The sequence below is a fragment of the Chiloscyllium plagiosum genome, unplaced genomic scaffold (genome assembly GCF_037043375.1).
Source record: "Chiloscyllium plagiosum isolate Xiang-an unplaced genomic scaffold, Cpla_swu_hap1 HiC_scaffold_27, whole genome shotgun sequence".
Taxonomy (NCBI): domain Eukaryota; kingdom Metazoa; phylum Chordata; class Chondrichthyes; order Orectolobiformes; family Hemiscylliidae; genus Chiloscyllium; species Chiloscyllium plagiosum.
The window spans coordinates 38,545,554-38,563,040 of NW_028270165.1; the positions used below are offsets into that span (position 1 = coordinate 38,545,554).

Below are 17,487 nucleotides of genomic sequence, written 5' to 3' on the forward strand. Positions count from 1 at the left end.
AGGGCTCCTGGAAACGTGGCAGTGTCCCCCCTGCAGCTGCAGAGCGAGACAGGAGAGTTTGTTTTTGTGAATGAGCAGTTGCAGCGCGAGGTGGCTGTTGCTTGGTGACGGTGAGCCTCCTCCGGCCCCGCCCATCCCCCCCGTGCAGACGTCACGCGGGGGCGAAGGCGGTTGGGAGGAGAAGTCGCTCGAGCGGGGAAGCGGCGGGAGGGCGGCCGTTAGGAAAATGGCGCCGTGCGGCCCGGGGCAGACACCCGTCACTGGGCACCGCCGCCTTCCTGGCGCAGCTGCTGTGTCACGGCCACACCGGCCGGCTGTACAGCAGGCAGGAGCCGGTGAGCATTCTGGAGGCGGATGGGGTTAAGGGCCTGCTTGGGAACTCGTCGGCCGCCTGGGTGGTGGAGTTCTACTGGTCGTGGGGCGGCCCCTGTGTCAACTATGGGGCCACCTGGAAGGTACTGGGCCCGGGAGGTGAAAGGTGAGGCGGGTTGGGGGGGAAGGAATGTGCGTCCCGTCCCGTCCCGTCCCGTCCCTACACTCCCGTTCCATCTGCTTTTACTGGGGCTTGTGATTTTTACCCTCACTCTTTTAATCCTTGTGCTGTTTATCCTCCCTTTTTAAAAATCCTTGTGCTGTTTGCTCTTTGCTATTACTTGTGCAATTCCCTAGGGTAGTGTGTAAATACTAGTGAAGGAGATTATGCACCAGCATGTATATGTTCCTCAGTCATTGAAGGGGTAGGATCCTGTTGAGAATGGTTAGTAAAGCATGTGGTGTACTAAGCCTTGTTAACAAGGACATACACTAGTTTGTAATTTGTCAAGGTATGCTTCTCAGAGTTGTACAGACCCTTTGGTCCAACCTGTCCATGCTGACCAGATATCCAAAATTAGTGTTGACAGTATAGTGCTGGATAAACACAGCAGCTCAGGCAGCATCCAAGGAGCAGGAGAATCGATGTTTCGGGCATAAGCCCTTCATCATAATGAAGTGCTTATGCCGGAAACGTCAATTCTCCTGCTCCTCAGGTGCTGCCTGACCTGCTGTGCTTTTACAGCACTACACTCTCTCTCCTCTGATCTCCAGCATCTGCAGTCCTCACTTTCTCCTAGTTGATTTCAACATTACTGCGAAGTCTCTTCCATGGATGCCTCCCTGGAAGAGGTTCTACTCCTCTGTCTATAAAGATCTGAGAGTCCCTCTCTCACTGTAACCACCCCCCCCCCCCAAGTCCTCTCCTCTGCCCAGAATTTCTTCAGCCATGTCCTCAAACAATTTGACTACCACAGCCATATCTCCTTTCTCATTGCTTAGCTATGTAACCATCTGATCCCACATGGACTCCAGACCACATTCAGACCAACCCAATTTGGACCTGAACAGGATACCCCAGTACACACTACAAATCCAAAACCTTCACCAACGATTCTCTTTTTGGATCCTCCACTGCACACTATCAGCCATCTACTTTACCTGCAGTCAGTCCTGCCCAAGCTCAGAGCCTCACTTTTCCCAGAACTGCAACCCAGATTCTACATCCTCAGAAAAGATTCCTGTTGAAGGGCTTATGCCCAAAATGTCAATTCTCCTGCTCCTCTGATGCTGCCTGACCTGCTGTGCTTTTCCAACACTCTCAACTCTGATCTCCAGCATCTGCAGTCCTCACTTTCTCCGAGATATCCTAAATTAATCTAGTCCCATTTGCCAGCACTTGGCTCATATCCCTCTAAACTCTTCCTATTCATATACCCATCCAGATACCTTTTTAAATGTTGTAATTGAACCAGCCTCCACAACTTCCTCCGGCAGCTCCTTCCATACACGCACCACACTCTGCATGGAAACGTTGCCCCTTAGGTACCTTTTATATCTTTCCGCTCTCAACCTAAACCTATGCCCTCTAGTTCTGAACTTTACCACTACACTGGGGAAAACACAAAGAGATTGAGCAGCCAGACAAAATGCCAAAACAATAAAATGTCAAGCCATGTGGGAAAGAAAAATTGTGGCTCTACCCTTTTTTCTCCTCTTGGTATTTGGACACTTAATATCTGTCAGTAACACTAGTATCGCCACAGAGCATATTGCAGGGCGCGTGTTCAGTGGTGTCACCAAAATATTTGGCATGTTCCTTGCTGTCGGCAGAAAAGGCGCAAGATCTTCTTTTGATGGACCGATAAGGAACACTGGAGAACCTGAAGGTGACTTGTCCTCTTGCCAATCAGAGCTCCCCTACTGTCTGAAAGCAGAAGCTGGACCATGACCTTCTGAAGCTGCTGCTGCTCCACTCTCTCAGAATGAAGATTGAGCTTCAGCCCAGACTGCACCTTCCTTCCTCTGTGAGTACAACACTCTTGTCTCACCCCTTTTTCTATTTATTTTTCATTCTGGGGTTTAATTGTTGAGATGCAGCAACTGAAAGGAGAGGGAACAAATCCAGGGAGGGGGCAGACTCGGGAAATGTTGGTCCAGGTCTGTGTCTCAATTGGCAAAATAGACCGGCAGGAGGCTGGAAGAATGCAGCAAGCCAGGTAGCATCAGGAGGTGGAGAAGTTGACGTTTCGGGTGTAACCCTTGTTCCAGACTGGGGATGGGTGTAGGGGAGGATGCAGAACAAGGGTGTGCTGGGGACAGGGTGGTGAAGTGGAGATAGCTGGAGAGAGGTAGAGGGTACAACCTGGTTGATAAGTGGGTGGAAGGAATCTGGTTGGTGGTAAGGAAGAGTGGAATGGGAAGGACTGGGAAGGGAGTCGGTGATGGAAAGGGAGGTTATTTGAAATTGGAAAACGCGGTGTTGAGGCCTCCGGGCTGTTGGCTGCCCAGGCGGAAGATGAGGTGTTCCTTTAATTTACAGTTTGGTTCGTTGTGGAAATGCAGGAGGCCTAAAGTGATGATGTCGGGAAGGGGAATTAAAATGGGTGGTGACTGGGAGGTCCATTCGGACTCTGCGGCTTCAGCTGTGGACCATTCCCCAAGTTTACGTTTGGTCTCCCCGATGTCGAGAAGACCACATTTGGCAAACACATGGCAAATACAGTACCGCAATTTGAAGTTATTGCCTTTGCTGTGAAAAAAAAAACAGAAAGGAGGTGCATTGTTTAAATGGTGATATATTGGGATGTGGAGAAGATGAGGTCTGCAGATACTGGAGATCAGAGTTGAAAAGTGTGGTGCTGGAAAAGCACAGCAGGTTAGGCAGAATCCGAGGAGTAGGACAATCCACGTTTTGGGCATGAGCCCTTCATCAGGAATGATGTATGGATGTACAAAGGGGGTTCAGTGTCAAGCGAACGCCAGTTGTCAGACAGGTGCAGCAATCAATGAGCAAAGCAAGTGGTATATTAGCAAGAGGAACTGAGTTCAGAATTGGGGATGTCTTCCTGCAGTTAGTGGCTCATTGAATATATTCAAGGCTAGGTTCACTTGATCTTTGAACAACAAAGAAGTGGATGTTTATGGGGGGAAAGCAGAAAATGGTTTTAAGATCAGTACAGAACAGTTAGTCATACAACACAGAAACAGACCCTTCAGTCCAACTACTCCATGCTGACTATGTACTGAAACTAAACTAGTCTCACCTAGATTGGCCCATATCCCTCAGAACCTTTCCTATTCATGTACTTATCCAAATGCCTTTTAAACATTGTAACTGTACCTGCATCCACCACTTCCTCTGGACATTCATTCCACACAAACCACTCTGTTTAAAAAAAAAAAATCATGGATCTCATGACTTTTTAAACCTTTGTCCTCTCTCCTTCAAAATTGCTCTCTAATCTTGAAACCCCCACCCAGGGAAAGGCCCCTGCCTTTCATCTCATCTATCCCCTTCATGATTTTGTAAACCTCTATAAGGTCACTTCTCAATCTCCTGTGGTCCAGTGAAAACGAGTGTGGTGCTGGAAAAATACAGCTGGTCAGGCAACATCCGAGCAGCAGGAAAATCTACGTTTTGGGCATAAGCTCTGATGAAGGACATATGCCTGAACCGTCGATTTTCCTGCTTTTCAGATGCTGCCTGACCTGTAACTTTCTAGCACCGCACTCTGGACTCTGATCTCCAGCATCTGCAGCCCTCACTTACTTCCAGTGAAAACGTCTCAGCCTATCCACCGAAATGGAAGTAGATTCATATCCAGTTATGATCTGTTCAATGCAGGTCCAAGCTCGAAAGACCAAATGGCCTACTCCTGCTCCCAATTCTGACACTGTGTCCAGGACATCAACAGACCACAAGACATAGGAGCAGAAATAATGCTAATCTGCCCATCAGCTCTGCTCCATCATTTTATCATGGCTGATGAGTTTTGTCAAACCCATTCTTCCACTTTCTCCCTGTAACGCTCAATCCCCTTGATACTCAAGAACCGATCTGTCTCCGTCTTAAATTTTCTCAGTGACTTGTCCTCCACAGCCTTCTGTGGCAATGAATTCCATAGATTCACTGCTCTCTGGCTGATGAAGTTTCTCCTTGCCTCTATTCTGAAAGGTTTTCCCTTTACTCGAAGGCTGTGCCATCGAGTCCTAGTCTCTCCTACCGGGGAAACATCTTCCCAATGTCCACTTTGGCCAGGCTGTTCAGTATTCTGTATGTTTCAGTTAGATCCCCCTGAGTGTGGACCTGTTCATCGGAATGATCCAGACCCTTCAGGATGAGGTTCAGCAAAGTAAAAATGGAGGGAGAGTGTGTGGGATGGAGATTTTCAGCTTCTCAGGAATAAGAGAGGAAAGAGAGTTCATTATGAATTATAATTTATCAGATAGGCCAATGGGCCGAGGAATGGTAGATGGAGTTTAATTTAGAGAAATGTGAGGTGTTGCATTTTGGAAAGGCAAATTGGGACAGGACTTATACACTTATACACTAAATGGTCAGGTCCTGGGGAGTGTTCCTGAACCAAGAGACAGGGAGTGTAGGTTCCTTTCCTTGAAAGTGGAGTCACAAGTAGAAATGGTAGTGAAGAAAGTGTTTGGTATGCTTTCCTTTATTGGTCAGTGGATTGAGTATAGGAGTTGGGAGGTTATGTTGAGGCAGTACAGGAGATCTGGAATACTGTATACAGTTCTGGTCTCTCTACTATAGGAAAGATGTTGTGAAACTTTGAAAGGGTTTTGAAAAGAGTTACAAGGCTGTTGCCAGAGTTGGTGAGTTTGAGCTACAGGGAGAGGCTGAGTAGGCCAGCAATGTTTTCCCTGGAGTATTCAAGGCTGAGGTGACCTTAGAAGTTTCTAAGGGGCATGGATAGGGTGAATAGGGTTTGTTCCCAGGGTAGGGGAGTCCAGAACAAGAGTGGCATAGGTTTAAGGTGGGTGAGGAAAGGGACCTGAGAGGCATTTTTTTCATGCAGAGGGTGGTGTATGTATGGAACAAACTAACAGAGGAAGTGGAGGAGGCTGGTACAATTACAACATTTTAAAAGGCATCTGGCTGAGTACATGAATAGGAAGGGTTTAGAGGGATGTGGCCTAAATGCTAGCAAATGAGACGAGATTAATTAGGATATCTGGTCGGTACGGACGGGTTGGACGGAAGGGTCTGATTCCATGCTATATGATTCTAATCGTCTTCGGTGAAAGCAGAAATGTGGTTATGAAGAATGGACTTTTTTGCCCTTAGTGGGAGCAGAAGAAGTTACAGTAAAATCTTTCAATTGTGAGACTGCAACTGAGTACATCCGGGATTTTGGTGGGAGATGGGAATTCATTGCACTGTGGAATGCAGCCCTACCCTATCCACACATTTCTGCTGGTGGATGAGACCAGGTCTCAAGATTAGGGGGAGTAGATTTAGGACAGACATTAAGAGGAACCACTATTCCCAGAGAGTCATGAATCTATGGAATTCTTTGCCTGTGGAAGCAGTAGAGGCAGCTTCATTAAGTATATTGAAGACACGGTTGGATGGGTTTTGCATGGTCAGGGACTTAAGGGTAGTTGGTACAATGCAGGGAGGAGGAGCTGAGACGATGGATAAATCAGCCATGATCTTAATAAATGGCGGAGTGGACTGGGTGAGCCAAATGGCCTACTCTTGCTTCTATTACTATGAAACTATAACCCTGCATTTCCCATGGTTCACCATGGCATGTTGGAACCGGCGGTCAATGAGTTGAGCATCCCTGAATATTTCTAAGTGCCCGTCACGTTCCTCCTCATCTGAACAGATCCTGTGTATGCGTAGGGCTTGTCCATAAGGGGATGGCTGTTTTGGGTGGAAGCTGGAGAAGTGTAGCATCGTGAGGTTATGTGTGGGTTTGAGGTTGTGTGTGGTGCTGAGTTGCTGCCCATCCTTGATGGAGATGCAGGTGTCCAAGAATGAGACAGATAGTAGAGAATAGTCCAAAATGAGTTTGATGGTGGGATGGAACATGTTGATATCACTGTATAGCTTTTTCCGTGACTCCTCTCCATGCGTCCAGAAGAAGAAAGTGTCGTCAATGTACCTGGTGTATAGTGTTGGTTGGAGGTCCTGCGTAGAGAAGTCGTCTTGTTCGAACCTGTGCGTAAAAATGTTGGCATATTGGGGTGCAAATTTGGTCCCATGGCTGTTCCATGTGTCTGAAGAACTGGTTGTCAAAGGTGAAGATGTTGTGATCGAGGATAAAGTGGATGAGTTGTAGGACGGTGGTCAGAGATTGGCATTGAGTAATGAGGCTGTTGCCGTGATGCCGACATTATGAGAGTACTGGTCCATGGGTGCTGAGTTTCTGTAAGAAATCTGTAGTGTCGTGACAAAAGCTAGGGGTTCCCTGAATGATGGGTTTCAATGCCTTCGACATTGTGTGAGAACCTCTCCAGCTGAGTCCTGTTGCCAGGGATGTGCAAGTTAGGATGGATTAGCCATGGGAAATACGGAGTAAGGGGGTAGGTATGGGTGGGATGCAATATAGAGGGCCAGAATGGAATAGATGGGCCGAATGACCTGCTTCCACGTTGTCAGGATTCCATGACGCCCCCAACAAAGGAGAATTTTATCTGCATCTATCCTGTCAAGCCCCTTTCAGAATTCTACTGGTTTGAATAAGATCACTTCTGGTTCATAGAGGTATATAGCACGGTCCAACCCCTTCATACCGACCAGGATTCCCAAATTAAACTAGTCCCATTTGCCTGCATTTGCCCATATCCCTCTCAACCTTTCTCTTCATGTACCCATCTAAATGTCGTTTAAATGTTGTAGCTGTACCTGCATCTACCACATCCTCAGCAAGTTCATTCCACATGCAAACAACACTCAGTCAAAACGTTGCCCTTCAGGTTCCTTTTAAATCTCTCTCCCTCTCTCATTAGAACAATATGCGCCCCCACCCCACCGTTTTGAGCACCCCGATGCTAAGGAACAGCCCTTTGCTATAATCCTTACCTCCACTCCTCAGATTTTATAAATCTCAATGAGGTCACCCCTCAACCTCCTGTGCTCCACCCTCTCCTTATAACTCAAACCCTCCAGTCCTGGTGACGTTCTGGTAAATCTTTACCAAACCCCCTCTAATAGAGTTCTTCCTATTACAGGGTCACCAGAACTGTACTCAGTACTGTAAAATGGCCTCACCAACATTCTGTATAACCTCAACATGATGTCTCAACTCAGAAACTCAACAGCATGAACAATGAAGGCATTTGTGCTAAATGCCTTCTTAACCACCCTACCTACCAGTGATGCAACTTTCAAAGAACTGTGTACCTGAACTCCTACTCCCCCATGTCTCTCTGTTTTACAACATGACCCAAAACCCTACCATTAACTGTACAAGTCCTGCCTGCCCTTGTTTTAGCAAAACACAATCCCTCGCTTTTATTCATAGCACACACACACACACACACACCCCAACACTCCACCACACACACTTTACCAAGCATGCGCACATGCTTACATGCACTCTCCACACAAACCCACATGCACACAATCAGACTCTCTCATGCATGCATGGACACACACACTTAACTCTGAGATTACTTTGTATTGGCAGAGTTATATTTGCAGATTCATTCAATTTGGCTCAAACAGCACACAATTTGCAGGCAGTCAATCCATGTAACATTTTATAAATTCCTATTTTGGAAAAAGAACCAGTCTGATTCAAGACTGGGATACTGACAGACTCGAACATCACACTTTTCATGCATTGTTTGAGCTGAGATGCCACCCTTTCTTTTTAAAATAAAACCTTAAGTCATCTCGAGAACGTGACTTAAAAAAGAAGCGAGTCAAACAGTCAGGGCAGGCAGGGACAAGGTAGGACTAATAAGTTAAACTGCATTTATTTCAATTCAAGGGGCCTAACAGGGAACGCAGATGAACTCAGGGCATGGTTAGGAACATGGGACTGGAATATCATAGCAATTACAGAAACGTGCCTCAGGGATGGGCAGGACCAGCAGCTTCATGTTCCAGGGTACAAGTGCTACAGGAAGAATAGAAAGGGAGGCAAGAGAGGAGGGGGTGGGGTGGGATTTTTGATAAGGGATAGCATTACAGCTGTGCTGAGGGAGGATATTACCGGAAATACATCTAGGGAAGTTATTTGGGTGGAACTGAGAAATAAGAAAGGGATGATAACCTTATTGGGATTGTATCATAGACCCCCTAATAGTCAGAGGGAAATTGAGAAACAAACTTGTAAGGGGATTTCTGCTATCTGGAAGAAAAATAGGGTGGTAATGATAGGGGATTTTAACTTTCCAAACATAGACTGGGACTGCCATAGTGTTAAATGTTTAGATGGAGAGGAATTTGTCAAGTGTGTACAAGACAATTTTCTGATTCGGTATGCGGATGTACCAACTAGAGAAGGTGCAAACCTTAACTTACTCTTGGGAAATAAGGCAGGGCAGGTGACTGGGGTGTCAGTGGGGGAGCACTTTGGAGCCAGCGACCATAATTCTATTAGATTTAAAATAATGATGGAAAAGGATTGACCAGATTGTAAATTGGAGAAAGGCCAATTGTGACGGTATTCGGCAAGAACTTTTGAAAGCTGATTGGGGACAGATGTTCGCAGGTAAAGGGACGGCTGGAAAATGGGAAGCCTTCAGAAATGAGATAATGAGAATCCAGAGAGAGTATATTCCTGTTAGGGTAAAAGGAAAGGCTGGTAGGTATAAGGAATGCTGGATGACGAAAGAAATTGAGGGTTTGGTTAAGAAAAAGGAAGCATATGTTATGTATAGTGAATCCTTAGAGTATAAAAGAAGTAGAAGTATACTTAAGAGGGAAATCAGGAGGGCAAAAAGTGGACATGAGATAGCTTTGGCAAGTAAAATTAAGGAGAATCCAAAGAGTTTTTACATATATATATAAAGGACAAAAGGGTAACTAGGGAGAGAATAGGGCCCCTCAAAGATCAGCATGGCGGTCTTTGTGTGGAGCCGCAGAAAATGGGGGAGATACTAAATTAGTATTTTGCATCAGTATTTACTGTGGAAAAGGATATGGAAGATATAGATTGTAGGGAAATAGATGGTGACATCTTGCAAAATGTCCATATTACAGAGGAGGAAATGCTGCATGTCTTGAAACCACCTAAAAGTGGATAAATTCCCAGGACCTGATCAGGTGTACCCTAGAACTCTGTGAGAAGCTAGAGAAGTGATTGTTGGGCCTCTTGCTGAGATATTTGTATCATTGATCGTCAACAGGTGAGGTGCCGGAAGACTGGAGATTGGGTAACGTGTTGCCACTGTTTAAGAAGGGTGGTAAGGACAAGCCAGCAAACTAGAGACCAGTGAGCCGAAGTTGTTGGAGGGAATCCTGAGGGACAGTATGTACATGTATTTGGAAAGGCAACGACTGATTAGGGATAGTCAGATTGAGTTTTTTGAGGAAGTAACAAAGAGGATTGATGAGGGAAGAGTGGTAGATGTGATGTATATGGACTTCAGTAAGGCGTTCGACAAGGTTGCCCATGGGAGACTGATTAGCAAGGTTCGATCTCACGGAATACAGGTAGAACTAGCCATTTGGAAACAGAACTGGCTCCAAAGGTAGAAGACGGAGGGTGGTGGTGGAGGATTGTTTTTCAGGCTGGAGGCCTGTGACCAGTGGAGTGTCACAAGGATCAGTGCTGGGTCCTCTACTTTTTGTCATTTACCTAAATGATTTTGGATGTAAGCATAAGAGGAACAGTTAGTAAGTTTGCAGATGACACCAAAGTTGGAGGGGTAGTGAACAGCGAAGAGAGTTACCTCAGATTACAACAGGATCTTGACCACATGGGCCAATGGGCTGAGAAGTGGCAGATGTAGTTTAATTCAGATAAAAGTGAGGTGCTGCATTTTGGGAAAGCAAATCTTAGCAGGATTTTTTCACTTCATGGTAAGGATCAACGAGGCAAAATGAGGACTGCAGATGCTGGAAACCAGAGTTTCGATCAGTGGTGCTGGAAAAGCACAGCAAGTCAGGCTGCATCCGAGGTGCAGGAAAATTGATGTTTCAGACAAAAGCCCTTCGTCAGGAATAAAGCTCTATTCCTGATGAACGGATTTTGCCCGAAATGTTGATTTACCTGTTCCTCGGATGCTACCTGACCTGCTGTGCTTTTCCAGTGCCACTCTGATTTAAACTCTTAATGGTAAGGTCCTAGGGAGTGTTGTTAAACAAAGAGACCTCGGAGTGCAGGTTCATAGCTCCTTGAAAGTGGAGTTGCAGGTAGATAGGATAGTGAAGAGGGTGTTTGGTATGCTTTCTTTTATTGGTCAGAGTATTCAGTACAAGAGTTGGGGGGTCATGTTGTGGCTGTACAGGACATTGGTAGGGCATTTAAGAGGCATTTGGATGGGTATATGAATAGGAAGGGTTTGGTGGGATATGGGCCAGGTGCTGGCACGTGGGACTAGATTGGGTTAGGATATCTGGTTGGCATGGACAAGTTGGACCGAAGGGTCAGTTTTCATGCTGTACATCTCTGTGACTCTGTTCTGGGATTTACATATTAATGAACTGAAACCTGCAACCCGTTCTAAAAGAGGAAAGACTGAATAGCAACCTAGGGTTGTTCAATATATCCTATCAGTTGCATGACACTGATCTTTTTCTATAAAATCTCAGTCTTATGATCATGCACCACAACTCCCCGATGAAGGAGCAGCGCTCCAAAAGCTAGTGCTTCCAAATAAACCTGTTGGACTGTAACCTGGTGTTGTGTGATTTTTAACTTTACCCACCGCAGTCCAATACCGGCACCTCCACCACAATTCTAGTGAACACAGCCCACACCTCCTGGTGCTGCCAGGAAACGTTACAATGCTGATGAAGCGAAGCACTCTGCACTCCTGAAAAACTTACAATTTCAAACAAAACTAGATACTCATTCACTGCTCCTGCTGATACATGACATTGGAAATTCAGTGCAGGAGGCTGAAAGAAAGGATCAGCTTTAAAACAAAACCTCTTGGAGTTCAAAGCTTTCAATGAGAGTCTGAGCCCGGCGATAAGTTCAGGTCACCTTCAATGCGACCCAACTTTGTTACAGCTTCAGATCTCCTCAACAAAAAGACACATAAAAGATAGCTCAAGGTCAAAGCTCACACACTCCACACTCCACTTTCTTTACTATTGGTCACCACCGAGTTGTCCCTTTGTAATTGCATCCTTGGTACAGCCATAACCCGGAGGAGGTATTGCCTCACCCAGCAATTTCATCCCATACACTGCATCCAAGTCAGTTTCTCCCCACACATTTGCCCGGCTGGGGCAGTGTTGAGTCAACCATATTGCTGTGGGTCGGCAGGGCACAGGCATGGGTAAAGCTCTTACTGCACTCTGGGCAGCTGAAGGCCTCTCCCTGGCATGGACCCACTGGTGCCTCAGCAGAATGAATAACTTGTATAGGCCTTCCTGCACTCTGTGCAGAGGAACAGCCTTTCCCGGAGTTGCCACACTTCCATGGTTTCTTCATGGGGCAGGATTCCTCAGGTTTCTCCATGGCCAAAGCTTCAGCTACAAGTGAGTGACTGTATAGCAACTTCATGCCGTGAATTCCTCTTTCCAGGCTGTTTCAGGTTCCAAACTCCAAGGTCATGTTGCGGCTGTATAGGACATTGGTTAGGCCATTGTTGGTATATTGCGTGCAATTCTGGTCTCCTTCCTATCGGGAAGATGTTGTGAAACTTGAAAGGGTTCAGAAAAGATTTACAAGCATGTTGCCAAAGTTGGAGGATTTGAGCTATGGGAGAGGCTGAACAGGTTGGGGCTGTTTTCCCTGGAGCGTCAGAGATTGAGGGGTGACCTTATAGAGGTTTACAAAATTATGAGGGGCATGGATAGGGTAAATAGACTAAGTCTTTTCCCTGGGGTCGGGGAGTCCAGAACTAGAGGGCATATGTTTAGGGTGAGAGGGGAAAGATATAAAAGAGACCTAAGGGGCAACTTTTTCACACAGAGGGTGGTACGTGTATGAAATGAACTGCCAGAGAATGCGGTGGAGGCTGATATAATTGTAACATTTAAAAGGCATTTGGATGAATAGGAAGGGTTTGGAGGGATATGGGCTGGGTGCTGGTAGGTGGGACTCTATTGTGTTGAGATATCTGGACGGGTTGGACTGAAGGGTCTGTTTCCATGCTGTACATCTCTATAACTCTTATGATAATTGGTAAACGAGTTAAGTCATAAAGGTTAGGTCATCTTTATCTTGAGAGTGTGGTTAGTACTTTCTCATTGGTCTACTTCTGCATTCTAGTGGTTTTAGTAGTTAGTTGTTTATACAGCTATAGACACAAGCAGCAGCTCATCACGTAGCAATGCAGAAGCCATCTTGTGCAGCTCCTTCAGCCATTTTATCCTACCTTCCAGAGGCCCCATATCCTCTCTCACTGCCTCCATTCTCACTTTGTTGAACCTAATCGCTGCTGTACCTCCTCCTGAAGTGTCTGGTTCTTGCTGATTAACAGGTGTCACAAAGCTAGTACCTTTTTTTCCTAAAAGATGTTCCTTGGCTCATGGAGACTGTGTCTTTGACTTTTTTTTCCCAGAGGGGTAATAAACTGGGTCAATCTCCGAGCAGTCTGGTTTGGTACAGAGATGAAAAGGATTTTAAGAGGTCTTTTGTTTATATGTAAACTGATGAGATTTCAGGCCAACGTGGTCATATTTTAGAAGTGACCTGTATAAAAAAGGGACGTAGTCAGCTCTCGAACTGGTTGGAAGTTCAGGGAGCTGTGTGGAAACTCTGTCTCTCTTTTCTGCCTCTCAACTTCAATCTGTAAGTATGTGTTCTATTTATACTGGTTTTCAAATTGAGTTTGCTTATTGGGACTGTTGTATATATTCGAACAGCATAATTAAGTCTAGTTGGATAGGCTGAGTTCTGTAGGGGTTCTTTATTCTGATCTTTGTGTTTTAATTGTGTAATTTTGTGAATAATTGTTGTCTGTTTTAAAATCTAGTAATCAACCAAGCTAACTTACTCCAGGTAATTTTTACTGTACACTTACTGAAACAAATTGCAAAGTTATAGTGTGGGGCTGCCTGCTTAAGAATGTTTTGCATGGTCTGGTTTAGTCCATAACACAGGCCCCCACACAGGGGAGATCTAATTGAAACATACCGAACACTGAACGGCCTGGGCAGAGTGGATGTTGGGAAGATGTTTCCACTGACAGAAGAGACTAGAAACCGAGGCCACAGCCTTTGAGTAAAGGGAAGACCTTTTAGAACCGAGATAAGGAGGAACCTTTCAACCAGAGAGTGGCGAATCTATTGAATTCATTGCCACAGAAGGCTGTGCAGGCCAGGTCGCTGAGGATATTTAAGACTGAGATAGATAGGCTCTTGAGTATCAAGGGGATCGAGAGTTACGGGGAGAAAGCGGGAGAATGGGATTGAGAAACTTATCCGCCACGATTGAATGGTATGAAGATACCTGATGGGCTGAATAGCCTAATTTTGTGCTCCAATGTTTTATGGTCTCTTGCTGTCCTTAGACTCATGAGGGTGAGAATTGGGAGCAGGAGTAGGCCATTTGGTCTTTCGGGCCTGCACCAGCATTGAACAGATCATAACTGGATATGAATATACCTCCATCGAGGTGGATATGCTGGGACACTTTTCACTGCAGCACAAGAGGTTGAGAGGTGACCTTAGTTTATAAAGTCAAGAAGGGATATTGATGTGCATGGCAGATGCTGTTTCCTTCGGGTGGGGGTTTCAAGATTAGGGAGTACATTTTTAAGGTGAGAGGAGAAAGATTAAAAAAAAAGACATGAAGAGCACCTTTTTCTTTTGGTTTACGTGTGGAATCACTCTTTCAATGTCCTGAGGAAATGGTGGATGCAGGAACTGTCAACATTTAAGACATTTGGATAAGTACATTAATAGGAAAGGTTTGGAGGGATATAGGTCAAACTAGATGGGACTAGTTTAGTTTGTGAATATAGTCAGCATGGACTAGTTGGACTGAAGGGTCTGTTTCTGTGCTGTATTACTTTGTAACTATTCTGTACTGGTCTTAAAAACATTTTTTTTAATTTCCCCATCACCATCCACTTTGTTCAAAAATCAGATGAATTCAGCCTTGAATATATTCAATGACCCTTCACAACTGCAGGAAGACATCCTCACTTCTGAACTCAATTCCTCTTGCTAATATATCACTTGCCTTGCTGATTGCTTGTTTCACCTGTCTGACAATTGGCATTGACTAGTGTAGAAGGACGCTGAGCTGAAAATGTGTTGCTGGAAAAGCGCAGCAGGTCAGGTAGCATCCTAGGAACAGGAGAATCGCTGTTTCGGGCATGAGCCCTTCTTCAGGAATGAGGAGAGTGTGCCAAGCAGGCTAAGATAAAAGGTCGGGAGGAGGGACTTGGAGGAGGGGCATTGGAAATGCGATAGGTGGAAGGAGGTTAAGGTGAGGGTGATAGGCCGGAGTGGGGGTGGGGGTGGAGAGGTCAGGAAGAAGATTGCAGGTTAGGAAGGTGGTGCGGAGTTCGAGGGTTGGGACTGAGACAAGGTGGAGGGAGGGGAAATGAGGAAACTGGAGAAATCGGAGGTCATCCCTTGTGGTTGGAGGGTTCCTAGGTGGAAGATGAGGCGCTCTTCCTCCAGCTGTCGTGTTGCAATGGTTTGGCGATGGAGGAGTCCAAGGACCTGCATGTCCTTGGTGGAGTGGGAGGGGGAGTTGAAGTGTTGAGTCACAGGGTGGTTGGGTTGGTTGGTCCGGGTGTCCCAGAGGTGTTCTCTGAAACGTTCCGTAAGTTGGCGGCCTGTAGAAGGCCCTTTGTACATCCACACATCATTCCTGATGAAGGGCTCATGTTGGAAATGTTGACTCTCCTGTTCCTCGGATACTGTCTGACCTGCTGTGCTTTTCCAGCGCCACACTTTGACTCTTAACCTCTAGCATCTGCATCCCAATGTGTCACTTTTGACATTGCAACTCCTTTCTGCTTTTTATTCCACAGTAAAGGCTATATTACCACATTGTGGTAATGCAATTGCCATGTGTTTGCCAACTGAGAACAGATCTGGACCAACGTTTCCGTAGTCCGTCCTCTCCCTGGATTCACTCCCTTTCCTTTCACTTGCTGTAAGTCAACAATTGAAGCCCAGAATGCAAAACCAGAAACGGAAAAAAGAGTGCTGGACCTCACAGATGTTGGACAGAGGAATGAAGTTGCAGTCTGGGGTGAAGCTCAACCATCATTCAGGGAGAGATTAGCAGCTTCCAAAGCTCATTGTCCAACTTCCGCATTCAGAGAATGAGGAGCTCTGAATGGCAGGATGTCCAGTCTCTTTCCGATTCTCCAGGGCTCTCTATTGGACCATCAAAAGAAGGTCGCAAACCGTTTGTGCGGAAATCTAGGAGAATGCGCAGATTTTTGCTGACACCGAAGAGCATAAGCAGTCCTTTGCTGACTCTGTGACTCTTGTTCTACACAGTTGGAACCTATATCACAAGACTAGGAATATGCCATTCACCCATTACAGCCTGTATTCAACTGTGGCCTAACTGCGCATATTTCAATGCAGGTTCAGAAAGGTGTCTGCAGCTTTTTAATAAAATTGAAGATGCTTTAATGATGTTTCTGAATATATAATTTTAGCTATTCTTCATTTTAAAGATCAGCCATTTCTCATACACCCCCATCTCTCATATAGACTCATCAACATCCATTCTCTCTCTTTTGTGAGAAAGTCTTGATACAGCAATCAAAGAAGTCTTGAGGCACAAGAAATAACAGGTGCTGGGGGGAAAAAGGGAAAGAGAATGGCTGGGGGTCGAGAGAGAGAAAATGGACAGGGGTTGGGGGGACAGGGAGAGAATGGACAGCGGGCAGCGACACCACAAATCCCACCTTTCCCAGGACCACAGCAGTCACTTCTCAATATACATGTGGTCATGGCAGCAGAATCATATAATCCCTGCAGGCTATTTGGCCCATTTAATTCACACCAAACTTCCAAACAGCTTCCCACCAGACCAACTCACCTACCATATAGCTCTGCAGCTTCCCCTGGCTTATTACCCTAAACTGCAGATTGTTGGACTGTGGGTAGAAACCGCAGCACCCAGAGGTAAACCATGCACAAAGTCCACACAGACAGTCCTCAGAGGCTGGAATCAAACCCAGGTCCCTGGCAATGTGAGGCAGCAGCACTAGCCACAGAGTCACTGTGCTGCCCATAGCTTTGGGGTTCTGCTTTGTCTTTGTAGTTTCTGACTGGCTGTCGTCTCCTGACATTGTTGGACCACACCCACTGCAGCCTCCCTTTCCCACTTCTCCAGCCCTGAGCACATTGGTTCCTGAATCCTGCTGCCAACTGCAGAGAACAGAGACGATCTCTGTCACTATTGTCCCTTACCACCACCACCTTCTCCTCCCCGCCCCCCCCAAACTTTGTTCTTCCTCCCACCACCCAGCCAGTTAGCTCCTCCCCCCTGCACCCCTCTCTCAGATCCTCTTTACCTGCGTGATTCACACTCATACCCACCTGATCCTGTCCACTGACCCAATGAGAAGGCTCTGTCTGGAGATGAATGACCATTACCCGGAATAAAAAGCTGGTTAAGTTTTCCCCTGATGTGTATGCAGCCTGGCTTCCAGCTCCAACTCTGAGCTGAAGGTCTTCCAGCATGTGTTTGCTCTCATCCAGAGCCTCCCACCTTCTGCAAAGCAAAAGATAAGTTCCACCCAGGACGCTCCAATGCATGTTGTATAACTGCTCAATTGTTTTTAGTGGCCAAGCAGAGGCTGATAGCCAAGTTCGGAACCCATGAGGATGGTCTCAACAGGGACCTTGGGTCACTCCACTACATTATACACTCACACGCTCTCTTACATACACATGGTCTCTCAGACACACACATACAAACACACCCCACACACGCCTTCTCAGAGGCTTATACTCCATCACACAAACGTTACCAAGCATGCACACTTGCAAACACATACACATGGGTCTATGTGGTGAATTTGCATTTGCAGATACATTCGATGTGCGCTTTGAGCAGAAATCGGCAGGTAGTCAATCCATGTATTATTTTATAA

At 46.0% G+C, this 17,487-nt stretch overlaps 1 long non-coding RNA gene across 3 annotated transcripts; it reads left to right on the forward strand.

Moving 5' to 3' along the window:
* Window positions 1-210: 210 nt before the first annotated feature.
* LOC148143664 (uncharacterized) lies at window positions 211-16,000 on the forward strand. Of its 3 annotated transcripts, none has more exons than XR_015751289.1 (3): window positions 211-335; window positions 2,146-2,339; window positions 15,400-16,000. It is a non-coding gene; the product is annotated as an uncharacterized LOC148143664 (long non-coding RNA). The 3 variants fall into 3 exon arrangements; XR_015751290.1 differs by having other exon boundaries at window positions 326-455; XR_015751288.1 differs by lacking the exon at window positions 211-335 and adding an exon at window positions 343-478.
* Window positions 16,001-17,487: the final 1,487 nt, after the last annotated feature.